Source organism: Hyperolius riggenbachi, chromosome 6 (genome assembly GCF_040937935.1).
Source record: "Hyperolius riggenbachi isolate aHypRig1 chromosome 6, aHypRig1.pri, whole genome shotgun sequence".
In the NCBI taxonomy this organism is placed as follows: domain Eukaryota; kingdom Metazoa; phylum Chordata; class Amphibia; order Anura; family Hyperoliidae; genus Hyperolius; species Hyperolius riggenbachi.
The window spans coordinates 127352269-127365148 of NC_090651.1; positions in this window are offsets into that span (position 1 = coordinate 127352269).

The following is a 12880-nucleotide window of genomic DNA, read 5'->3' on the forward strand; positions in this document are numbered from 1 at the left end:
CAGTGAGACGCCTGGTTTGCGATAGCCCGACTCACTGGAATTCCACCCTGCTGATGTTCTCGCCTGCTAGACCAGGAGAAAGCCATCACCTAGTACCTGTATCATTACAGTACAAGGACACAATCTGGGAGGATGGGGATGTTGTGGCCCAACAACTGGACACTGATGCGAAATGCATGCAGGGTCATGGAGCCCTTTGAGGAGGTGACTAAACTGGTGAGTTGCGATGAGGGCACCATCAGCGACTTGATCCCCTACACCTACTTCCTGGAGCGTGCCGTGCGTAGAGTGGTGGATACAGCTGTGGTGGAGCGTGAACGAAAAGAGTTACGGCAGCAGGAGTCGTGGGAGCCATTTACACCCGAACCTGATGTTTCCACAACACCTGCGGCAGCACAGAGGGGGGAGGAGGAGTAGGAGGAGGAAGAAGAGGAGTCATGTGGGGAAGGAGAAGAGTCAGACTCTGATGATGGTGATGATAAGGAAGGTGTTTCTGTGGAGGAGGAAGAGGCGGCGGAAGAAGAACAACCACGGCAGCCGTCACAGGGGGCTTCTGCTGCTCCACGTTCCCGTGGTATTGTTCGTGGCTGGGGGGAGGAAGAGGAGTTGCCTCCCGTCACTGAGGAAGAGCAAGAGGAGATGGAGAGTACGTCTGCATCCAGCTTTGTGCAGATGTCCTCTTTCATGTTGTCCAGCCTGTTGAGGGACCCCCATATCAAAAAACTCAAGGCGAATTACCTGTACTGGGTGGCCGCGCTACTAGACCCTCGGTACAGGCACAAAGTGGCGGACCTGTTACCAACTCAACACAAGGCGGAAAGGATGCAGCACTTGCAGAATAAGCTGTCGATGATGCTTTACAATGCGTTTAAGGGTGATGTGGCTGCACAACGCAATCAAGGTACCACTGGCAGTAACCCTCCTCCTCCCAAGTCCACGCAGGCAAGGACAGGACGCTCCAGCGATCTCAGGGTGATGTCGGACATACGGACGTTCTTTAGTCCAACTACTCGCCATAGTCCTTCCGGATCCACCCTCCACCAACGCCTGGACCGGCAGGTAGCCGACTACCTGGCCTTGAGTGTGGATGTAGACACTGCGAAAAGCGACGATGAACCCTTGGACTACTGGTTGTGCAGGCTTGACCTGTGGCCACAGCTGTCCCAATTTGCCATACAACTTCTCTCTTGCCCTGCCGCAAGCGTCCTGTCAAAAAGGACCTTCAGTGCAGCTGGAGGCATAGTTACTGAGAAGAGAAGTCGCCTAAGTCACGACAGTGTTCAGTACCTGACCTTTATCAAAATGAATGAGGAATGGATCACGGAGGGCTACTGCACGACCGAAGACTAAGTCAGTCCCCACACACAGCATCTCTGCCTGCAGGCCGCTTGCCTTCTCCGCCACCACCAACAGGGTCCAGGACTCTAGGCGGATTCCTGAATTTTTAAGGCCGCTGCTAGCAGCGGCCGCTACACTAATTTTTCTGGTGCGTGTACATGCCTGGCTAATTTTTCTGGCTGCACTGTGGGCGGCTGCAACAAAAAAACAAAAGGCATGTACATGTGCCCATCCCCCTTCGTGATCATTACCTTGCCGCGGTGAAGGGGCTTGCGTATCACAATGAAGCAATGACCACCGGCTATTTGAGTGTCTTGGGTGGGGGTGGCACACAAAAGATAATAAGGTCGTTGCTTCATTGTGGTCAGACCAAATTTGATCAGCTGGACAGTCACTGTCATTGAGCTACCACAGCCCGGCGACCATATGGGCTTGAAAAACGCCACGGCCTACACTCTGGCCACAGTGCGCACCAGTCCAGCACGGCCGTCACTACGCAAACAGCTGTTTGCGGTGCGTTACACAGTGAGTTTGGTGTGTCAGTGTCAAGCAGAACTCTTAATTACACTCCCTGATTGATGTATACCCATGCAAGATGTTTGAAAGCACTTTAGGCCTGCAATTTAGTATTCAATGTGATTTCTGCCCTTAAAACGCTGCTTTGCGTCAAATCCAGATTTTTCCCTGGGACTTTGGGCATGTATCCCACTCCGCCATGCCCCCCTCCAGGTGTTAGACCCCTTGAAACATCTTTTCCATCACTTTTGTGGCCAGCATAATTTTTTCAATTTTTCAAAGTTCGCCTCCCCATTGAAGTCTATTGCGGTTCGCAAACTTTTACGCAAACCGAACCTTCCACGAAGGTTCGCGAACGGGGTTTGCGAACCGAAAATCAGAGGTTCGTGACATCTCTAGTGCCAGCGCTAAATCGCCTCTGCTGAGGATAACAGGAGGAAGCCTCTTTAGGATGCAGAGGCTTCCACTCCCAAGGGGAGTACCCCCAGGGGCATTTTTTCCCTTCAGTATCACTCTAATTGCTTCACCTGAGCACACTAATAGCAAAGTAAAGATTTTTAGAAGTCCTACTAGGTTATGTAATTGTATGATTAATAGCATTAATAAAAATATGAGGAAATTTGTATGGAGAAGGAAAAAGCCTTGAATCACTAAGTTCATCCAAATGGCCAAAAGGGCAGACTTTTTACATGCATAGACTATGACTCAGATGCATGCTGCTTCTCTAATCATTGGTATCCACAGTGGGGAAGTTATCTGATATCCGAGCTTGGTTCATTTCAGTAAAGTGACGGTCCATATTACTTGTACAAGCAGATAGGTGTTTTGGCCATCACCAACCCTTCATTCTGTGTTCAGTTTGTAAAAAGAGACATTAGATAATTAGAGTCTGAAAGGCTGTAGCCATTGCTGAAGAAGATTATTATTGTTTTACTTAGCTTATATTACATTAGGCAGGGAAAGCAGTTAGGAACAGGACAGGCAGGAGAAGGCTTTTATTTTCTGCAGTGTCTACTTACTTTTTAGTGCTATCATACTCTGATTGTCAAAGGTAATTATTTTATGTTGAATTACAGGTTATGTATTTTAAAGACTAACAGCAATGCTAAGTTCAGTATTCTGCAGTTGAAAAGATTCTAGAGCAATAAGCCCCACTGGCACAGCACAGAAGGCAAGGATGATGAAAAGTTAAACATAGTTAGGGCAGAATGCTTACAAAACATCCTTGTTGCTGATGATATCATTTTTACTTTTCTAAATCCTGCAGTTTCTGTTCCAGATGTGTTTAGTTTGATGAATCAGTTTTCCTCAGTTTCTGGTCTTACACTTACATTGATAAAAACAGTGATGTTCTTAGATATCCTCCAATCTCAAGGCCAGGCATTAGCAACCACTCTGGCTATCAGGTATCAATCTAAATTTCGCAATGATCTTGACATTTAAAGTGGACCCAAATTAAAAATACAAGATTTCAGAAATACAATCTATTTTCTAAATTATAATAATAAATAGCAGCCTTTTTTCAGTTGCATGATGACAAATATAAAATATTTTACATTTATTGGAGGAACCCCTCCCTTCCTTTCAAATTGCCGGGATTTTTCCGGCAAACTGGTGGAGTAGATGGTGTCCGGCAATGGAGGAATTGCTAATGGCTGCCCCCAGTATAACCCTAGCTATGAAAAGAGAAGGGTGAAAAGCATGCACTGAAATGCTCATAGGTTTGAAGGAGTGTTTATTTATCTTTATATGTGTCAGAGTGGTGCAACTAAATATTTTTAATTAAAAAAATGTTTGGTTTGGGTCCGCTTTAATGCTACAGCCTCATGGATGCGACTCTCATGTCCGCAGCTTCTGCAGCTATAGCCGCAGGGACGTAAGAGTCATGTTCATGCACTGTGACGGCTGCCACGTGTGATCATGTACAAGTGCACTTCGGACGGCCCCTGAAGCAGGGGGAATTGGACGAAGGGGACATATGTCCCCTGAGCCAATCCATGCCTGCGTATGGAGAATGATTGCTGTTACATTCAGTAACAACAGTCATTCTCTAAAGAGGAATACAGGAAGTCATTGACTTCTTGTAACGACAATCGTGCATGTGCATGTGGGCGTGCACTTGACCCCCGTTCTGCAGCAGCATTAGTCAAAGGATCATGTGATCCCTCGACTCCTGTGTCTGCAGTGATTGGCCCAAGAGATCAAGCGATCCCTTGGCCAATCGGTGTCCTCCAGTCCCTCAGTGATCACGATTACTGCTAAGTAATCGTGATCATTGATAACAAAAAAGTAAAAAAATAATTAAAATAAAACATAAAAAAATGCCCCCACCCCCCAGGCAGCAATAATGAACATCTTCCTAGTAGCTACGAAGGAAAAAGGAGGAAGCGTGGTAGTGAGTCGTGGAACAATGCCAACATTTCGCATGTGAGGCAAATGAGATGCATAGGATCCCATGGACTTATGGGTAAGTTAACCCCCCATCTAAACTAATCAGTGTGCTTGAAGGTCCGCACCTACGACGCATTTTTTTTGCAGTGACTTTTTTTTTTAGATGTGTCTTTTTACGGTGAATGATCATTTTCATGGTATTGTGTAACATTGTTTAACGGAAGATAAACGAAGTGTAGCGACCGTCATGACGGATCACTGAGTGACCGATCGCTCAGATCCCCGTTGACCACCCTGATAATTTTACCGCAAGCGTTTACAGCGTCTTTACCCCGGGAGTAAAAATAGACTGCAAGTGATGGGCAGTGCTCACAAGCTGAAAATGAAATGAAACCTACAGAGATGTGCAGAGCCCCCCTGAGGCTAAATACACACCACATCCACATTTGAATAGAACTGGTTGTTAGCTTTCCATAATGGTGACATTTGTGTCCTTTTCCTGATGTCCTGATTCTTCTGGGGCTATGCAAACAAAGTATAGTGCTAAAATACTTTGTGGGATAAAATGGCCTATACAAAGCCACTTGCACACTTTGGAGTTAATGGCCTGCTAGACACCCAACTAGCCATCAACCGAGAGATATGTGGTATTATTTTAACCGCAGATTTTAGGGTGTTTTGGGGTTAAAGCCAATGTCTAGTGAATTCCTTTTATTGACAAACTGTTTATTTTCATAAATTCTGCACCAAAATTAAAAGCTTGTAAAAAGAAAACAAAGTGAAAATTAAAATAGAATATATAAATTGTTACCTTAGGGACTCCGCTTTTAAAATGTGTATGAAATAAACAGGATCTAGATAATTTAGGTGTGATTAGTTGTGATAAAGTTATTGGGGAATGAATGGGAGCAGCGCTGAAATGTGAAAATGTATCTCGTCCATAAGGTGAAAACAACCAACAGCCTGAAGTGGTTAACTGGCAAGAAATATTTAAGATTTGTACATTTTTATTTACACCCCTCTTCTCAAACAGCTTATGTAAGCGGATCTAAACTCTTGCACAGCAGACTAAGAAAACACATAGGCCCATATGCAATTCACTTTTTCACCAGAGTTTTCTCCTAGGTGATATTTTTAAATGTGTCAATAAAATGCCTGTTAAGCCACCAGCAAGCAAGAAAATACTACAAATAATTTTGATAGTACTTTGTACTTACTTCTCAGTACTTTTTTAGTTGAAAAGTGCTGGAAAGTTATTTTTTTTTTTTTTATTCTCTTTTCAAACGCATACCTACAGGGTATATCCCGACTAATTTTAAGGCTTCACAGCAGTGCTCCTCATGTTGGGTAAAGTTTGCAAAAGTGAAAGTTATTTTAAATAGAAGATGAAAAATTATCTCCTAGGATAAAACGAAGGAGAAAAGTGGAATTGCATATGGGCCAAATAGTTGCTGAGAAATTCACTCTGTGGGCCATATGCAATTCACTTTTTCACCCAAATTTTCTCCCAGGAGATAATTTTCAATCTTCTGTTTAAAATAACTTTTCAACACTTTTCAATTGAAAAAATACCAAAACAAGGTGTAAGTACTATCAACATTATTTAGTGTATTTTCTTGCTTGCTGGTGGCTTAAAAAGCATTTTATTGACAAGGTGTAAAAATATCAACTTGGAGAAAACTAAGGAGAAAAAGTGAATTGCATTTAGGCTTGTGTGTCTTTAGAGAGATTAGCCTGTCTAATGAGGCCTTATCAGCAAGTGTAAAGGGGCCCATACACTGGTCAATTTCAGCCATCAATGAATCGGAAATCAATTCTATCGAATCAGCTGATCGATTTGCGTTCGATTTCGATCAATTTGATCTATCTGACTGGATGAAAAATCTAGGTTGATCTGCTACTGGCAGCAGATCGATGGCCATAGAGTTGCATTGGATCTAATGGTCCAATAATGCATTTAGATCGATTTGGAAATCTGTTCCTAGTGTGTGGCATGCATCAGATAGATTCCTGTCAGATTCGACTTGACAGGTATCTGACAGAAATCTATCTGATGTTCAAATCTGCTGCAAATATATAAGTATATGACCACCTTAAATCAGGGCTGTCAACTGTGTCTTTGAATTGTGTAAAGGAACTCTGAATTGTTTAGAGATGTGCCGTTGTTCTGGGCTACTATGTAAACACTGGAGGCTAACCCTTTCTGTGCTCCCACATACTGCAAAGAAGTAAACACTGCATGGTATTTGTAAGATTTCTATAAGTTGTAACAAAGAAATGTTTTTCTTAAAAGGTTATTATGCCATTGCTTATGTTTTAGAGAAGAGCGGAAGTTCTGAGTTCAGGTTCCTTTTAATGACCACCTAAAATGGCACAAATTGAATACCTCACTCTCAGATAGGATACAGGCAATAAAGATGACCCTGCTGCTAAGGCTACTATGTTTTTGATGAGAAGTAATAGGCAGGTGAATTTTCCATGGCTCAGTTTTCAGTTGTGACTGTTACTTTGTCTCTCCTACTAATAGGTATTTTCCTGGAAATATTTAACTGAATGGAAGCCTTTACATTGTGAAACAGTAGTTTTTGTCTGTATTTTGCAATATTGTATTGACCAAGAGCCTAATATTCAGAACTAGAGGCTTATCTGTTTTTGACATGCTATGGTATGTCATAACAAGAAACATTTACTAATAATAACAGCCACACCAATGAGCTACAAAGGATCTGACTTACTATGGCATCTCCAGCGAAGAAAAAAAAACTTATGATGATGAATTGTATGTGTACGGATAATTGATAGAACATTAGTAGCAGAGTCTCATATTTTTGTTTTCAGTTATACAGCTTTTTTTTTTTAAATATAACTGCATCATTCTCTAAGATTTGCAGTTTACAAACTACACTCTGCATTTTAAACTATGAAGGAGAGCAGAGCTAATGACACTTGGAACTTCCCTACACTAAAATCTTATCTGAAGTTTTCTTTCACTCTTTCTTTGATGTATAAGTGCTTCAGAAAATAGCACTGTTACATAGTTATTTTGGTTGAAAAAGACATAGGTCCATTGAGTTCAACCAGAGAACAAAGTACAACACCAGCCTGCTCCCTCACATATCACTGTTGATCCAGAGGAAGGCGACAAACCCCTTACAAGGCATGGTCCAATTAACCCCAAAAGGGAAAAATTCCTTCCCGACTCCAGATGGCAATCAGATAAAATCTCTGGATCAACATCATTAGGCATTACCTAGTAATTGTAGCCATGGATGTCTTTCAATGCAAGGAAAGCATCTAAGCCCCTTTAAACGCAGGTATAGAGTTTGCCATAACGACTTCCTGTAGCAATGCATTCCACATCATAATCACTCTTACTGTAAAGAACCCTTTCCTAAATAAATGGCTAAAACGTTTTTCCTTCATGCGCAGATCATGTCCTCTAGTCCTTTGAGAAGGCCTAGGGACAAAAAGCTCATCCGCCAAGCTTTTATTACTGTAGCAGACTAAATTAGGCATCTGACTACAATGCTAAGGGTGAGGGAGGGGGGCACATCTAACTACAATATGGGGGTAATCTGACTACAATACTGGGGCATCAGTATGGATACATATTTTTCATAAGACAAACATAATATCTAGTGATCTACATCTTTACCTTTCTGTTATATCTGTAATCTTTTTATTTTAGTGAAGTATTTATTTTGGTAAAATTGCAGTTCACAGAGAGTGCACATCAGTTTTACCGGTAGTTCCTACAGTTACAGTAGGTTGCGCTCCTTGCTTTATTAGTATGACCTGTAATGCCTGGGTTACTTGAGTAACACAGAGTACTCTGGTAATGTGCACGCTACCTAGGTAACGCAGGACATGCTGATAGCACAACATGCAGGTCCTTACTGCCAGAAGTACAGACAAATACTGTAGGCTTTTATAACACACACGTATTCACTTATATGCATGGTTTTGATGGTGGATTCCTGACTGAAAGATCCACTTGTCAGTGGCCAGAGGTATACAACCTGAGAGAAGGTGGGAGGATGAAGTTGGTTGATGACTCAGTGTTTTTATTGACTAGAACATGCTTTCATGCTTCCAATATGAGAAGGGGCTTCGACTGAGGTAATGTTTTCCATCAGCACTGGTTTTGTTTATGTAGCTAATGTTTTAAGACCTAGCAAGAAATGTAGGCAGGAATAGCTTATCATTTCTGAGACGTAGCCCATATAAAATCTCATTAGATCTCTGATGAAATCATTTTCCCCAGCAAGTGGTCATATTGCCACAGCTACTGGTGACTGTCTGACTCATCTGGGTCACTGGCATTTCTTCCTCTGCACCTAAAGTACAGTAATAGCTAGAGATACACATCATTCTGGAACAAAACCTAACTAAGGTAGCCATAAAACCTTCATGCACACATACAATGTGAAATGTCTTCTGTCCCATAAAATGTACCACCAGCATGCAAATGAAAACGTGAAAACAATACCTTCAATCTGTAAAACAGGCTAGCCTGAGATTATTTCTTTTTTGTAGAGGTTAATTGCAGTGTATACAGGAAACAGAAAAAGGGGAACCAGGTTCAGTTTTCACTGAGCCAATGTGCAGGAATAGCCAGAAAAGTGGATCAGGCGGCAAGCGGCTATGGCAAAATGATTAGGAATTTGGGAGAAATGCACCTTTCTATGTATGTACTTTACATTTTACATTTTTTCGCAGAGAAAAAATGCACTATAAATTACTTTGTTTTCCCTATGTCCCTGTTACTTAAGTGTAGGTAGTGTATATCTGGTCTGTCAGGTTTTGGACTAGTCCATCTCCTGAAGAGGGATTCTCATTTATTTACCAGCAGTCTGCATTATAGGTGATGTGCGATCTGAGGATTCAGCGATTACCGCGGCATTGCACGGTAATCTCTCTCTAGGCTGCACGCCAAACAAAAACTGAGACTCTCTAGTGCTCACTTCCTGTGGTGGAAAAATAAGAGCACAGAAGTGTATTGACAAAATGCGCTTCTGCACATGCGTGACACGAAAGCGAAATATCTGCGGCCCCACTGACTTACATGACTTATGGTCACTGCACGTTCCCATGGTTGTTCACCGATACAGTGCTGTTGTCATAACATCAAATCAGATACTTCCGACACATCACACCACGATAAGTATGAAATGCCCCATAGGTTTTTATTGCCTTAGCACTATCCTGCGGAAAAAAAACGTTAACGCAACACAAGGAAAGCACCCTAGTGTGAAAGGGGCCTCACTGAACTGCAGTTACTCAGTCCAACCTCAAAATGGTGCGCAAGTGAGTAGGCATAATAAGGCATGCTGAATGACATCTTTACCATATATAGATCCTTTCCAGGGAGCGTTTTTGTAAAGAATAAAGTTATTATTAAAATACTGTATAGGGTTTCTGTCATATAGTACTGACACAGACATTCAAATAAATAAACTTCCATTCCTGCTTATCCATATTGCCTGTACCCCGATGGAGGTTTAGGTCTTCACTTTTACTGGCTCTGGAAACACAGAAATGCTTTGTGTATTTTACACTGATACAAAAACGTCTGTGTTTATTTATTATTCTGTTAATATTTACAAAGGTTTTGCTGGACTCACATACTGTATTTACCCTGTATGAAACGCGTGTTTCTATGTACCACTACAGGGAGTGCAGAATTATTTGGCAAATGAGTATTTTGACCACATCATCCTCTTTATGCATGTTGTCTTACTCCAAGCTGTATAGGCTCGAAAGCCTACTATCAATTAAGCATATTAGGTGATGTGCATCTATGTAATGAGAAGGGGTGTGGTCTAATGACATCAACACCCTATATCAGGTGTGCATAATTATTAGGCAACTTCCTTTCCTTTGGCAAAATGGATCAAAAGAAGGACTTGACAGGCTCAGAAAAGTCAAAAATAGTGAGATATCTTGCAGAGGGATGCAGCACTCTTAAAATTGCAAAGCTTCTGAAGCGTGATCATCGAACAATCAAGCGTTTCATTCAAAATAGTCAACAGGGTCGCAAGAAGCGTGTGGAAAAACCAAGGCGCAAAATAACTGCCCATGAACTGAGAAAAGTCAAGCGTGCAGCTGCCAAGATGCCACTTGCCACCAGTTTGGCCATATTTCAGAGCTGCAACATCACTGGAGTGCCCAAAAGCACAATGTGTACAATACTTAGAGACATGGCCAAGGAAAGAAAGGCTGAAAGACAACCACCACTGAACAAGACACACAAGCTGAAACGTCAAGACTGGGCCAAGAAATATCTCAAGACTGATTTTTGTAAGGTTTTATGGACTGATGAAATGAGAGTGAGTCTTGATGGGCCAGATGGATGGGCCCGTGGCTGGATTGGTAAAGGGCAGAGAGCTCCAGTCCGACTCAGACGCCAGCAAGGTGGAGGTGGAGTACTGGTTTGGGCAGGTATCATCAAAGATGAGCTTGTGGGGTCTTTTCGGGTTGAGGATGGAGTCAAGCTCAACTCCCAGTCCTACTGCCAGTTTCTGGAAGACACCTTCTTCAAGCAGTGGTACAGGAAGAAGTCTGCATCCTTCAAGAAAAACATGATTTTCATGCAGGACAATGCTCCATCACACGCGTCCAAGTACTCCACAGCGTGGCTGGCAAGAAAGGGTATAAAAGAAGAAAACTAATGACATGGCCTCCTTGTTCACCAGATCTGAACCCCATTGAGAACCTGTGGTCCATCATAAAATGTGAGATTTACAAGGAGGGAAAACAGTACACCTCTCTGAACAGTGTCTGGGAGGCTGTGGTTGCTGCTGCACGCAATGTTGATGGTGAACAGATCAAAACACTGACAGAATCCATGGATGGCAGGCTTTTGAGTGTCCTTGCAAAGAAAGGTGGCTATATTGGTCACTGATTTGTTTTTGTTTTGTTTTTGAATGTCAGAAATGTATATTTGTGAATGTTGAGATGCTATATTGGTTTCACTGGTAAAAATAAATAATTGAAATGGGTATATATTTGTTTTTTGTTAAGTTGCCTAATAATTATGCACAGTAATAGTCACCTGCACACACAGATATCCCCCTAAAATAGCTAAAACTAAAAACAAACTAAAAACTACTTTCAAAAATATTCAGCTTTGATATTAATTCGTTTTTTGGGTTCATTGAGAACATGGTTGTTGTTCAATAATAAAATTATTCCTCAAAAATACAACTTGCCTAATAATTCTGCACTCCCTGTATTTTGGAATGAAATACTGTATATGCTCGCATATAAGCCTAATTTTTCAGCATAAAAAAATGTGCTGAAAAGTTACCCCCTCGGCTTACATGCGAGTCGGTGGGGCAAAATAGATGGTGGAGCAGGTTTTGTTTATTGCAGAGGAGCATAAGGATTGTGCACTAGTGATCCTACTCTTGCCAGCTGGCTCCCTGCTGTGTCCGTGCCCCACATCACCTGCAACATTGTGTGCCGGGTGTGCTGCTTAAGATTACCTGTGTCTCCTGGCTTGTGGAGTGGAGCGTGCAAGCAACGTGTGCCAGCAGTGCAATGATAGGGATTCTTCCTGTGTGGCAATCGCTGTGTCTCATATCTATGATGCCATCTAGTGGCTTCTTGAGACACACCTGTATCATCCTGGGGTACATCTGGCTATGGGGAGGGGGGCTGACTTGTACTGGGGGAACATCTGGCTACTGTGGAGGGGGCTATATTGGGGGGGGGGCTTTTACGCGAGTCAATCACTTTTTCCTAGTTTTTGAGGGAAAAGTGGGTATCTCAGCTTTTACGTGGGTCGGCTTATATACGAGTATATACGGTATTCCTTGGTGAGCAAATATAGCACACATTGTTATTGCTTTAGCCAAATTTCCTTGCAACAGGGGCGAAGCCAGTCCAAAGGTCCAAGGGCTGACACTATGCATTATACTGGAATTACTGGGTGCCTTTACAACCAGAACTCAAAGTGTGATCTTAATTTATGTTAATCATCTATCAGCAAAAATAGCAGAACTTCTGGAATGTCAGACCTAGCTTTTTTTTTTTTTTTTCCTACAAAGAATAAGAATCATTGATGTTGGCATAGAGGTCCGATATACAGAAAACTACTACCCCAAAGACTGCCCAAAACGAAAGTCTTTTTTTCTATATTTTGATGTTGTTTATTGTTCCTCGTTGTCAAATGATAATTACAAAAAGCCTGATTATTACTGAAGAATAGGGATGAGCTCATGAATGCTGAAATCTCTGCTCTGAATGTCTTGGAACAGAACTGAGCCATTATACATGTGAGGCACAGCAAGAAGGGGGGGGGGGGGGTTAACTCATTATTGTCGCTGCCTCTGGCTGCTGTGCTCCATGTGATGTTCCATCTCTCCGATACTTCCTCCTTCACAGCCAGAAGCAACAAGTATTGGAGTGATGGAACGTGATCTGGGGTGCAGCAGCCAGAGGAGCCGACAAAGGTGAGTTACACTCAACAGAGTTCCAATTCCAATTGTTTTTATTGAAAGTTTTTCAAAAAAAATTTAACAACAATAAAATACATATAATCAAAACAGTGCACTGTAATACAAGTAAACATATTACATGAGAATAATAGGTTCTTCAAGGTTATACAAAATTTCAAGTTAGTAGAAAGCAA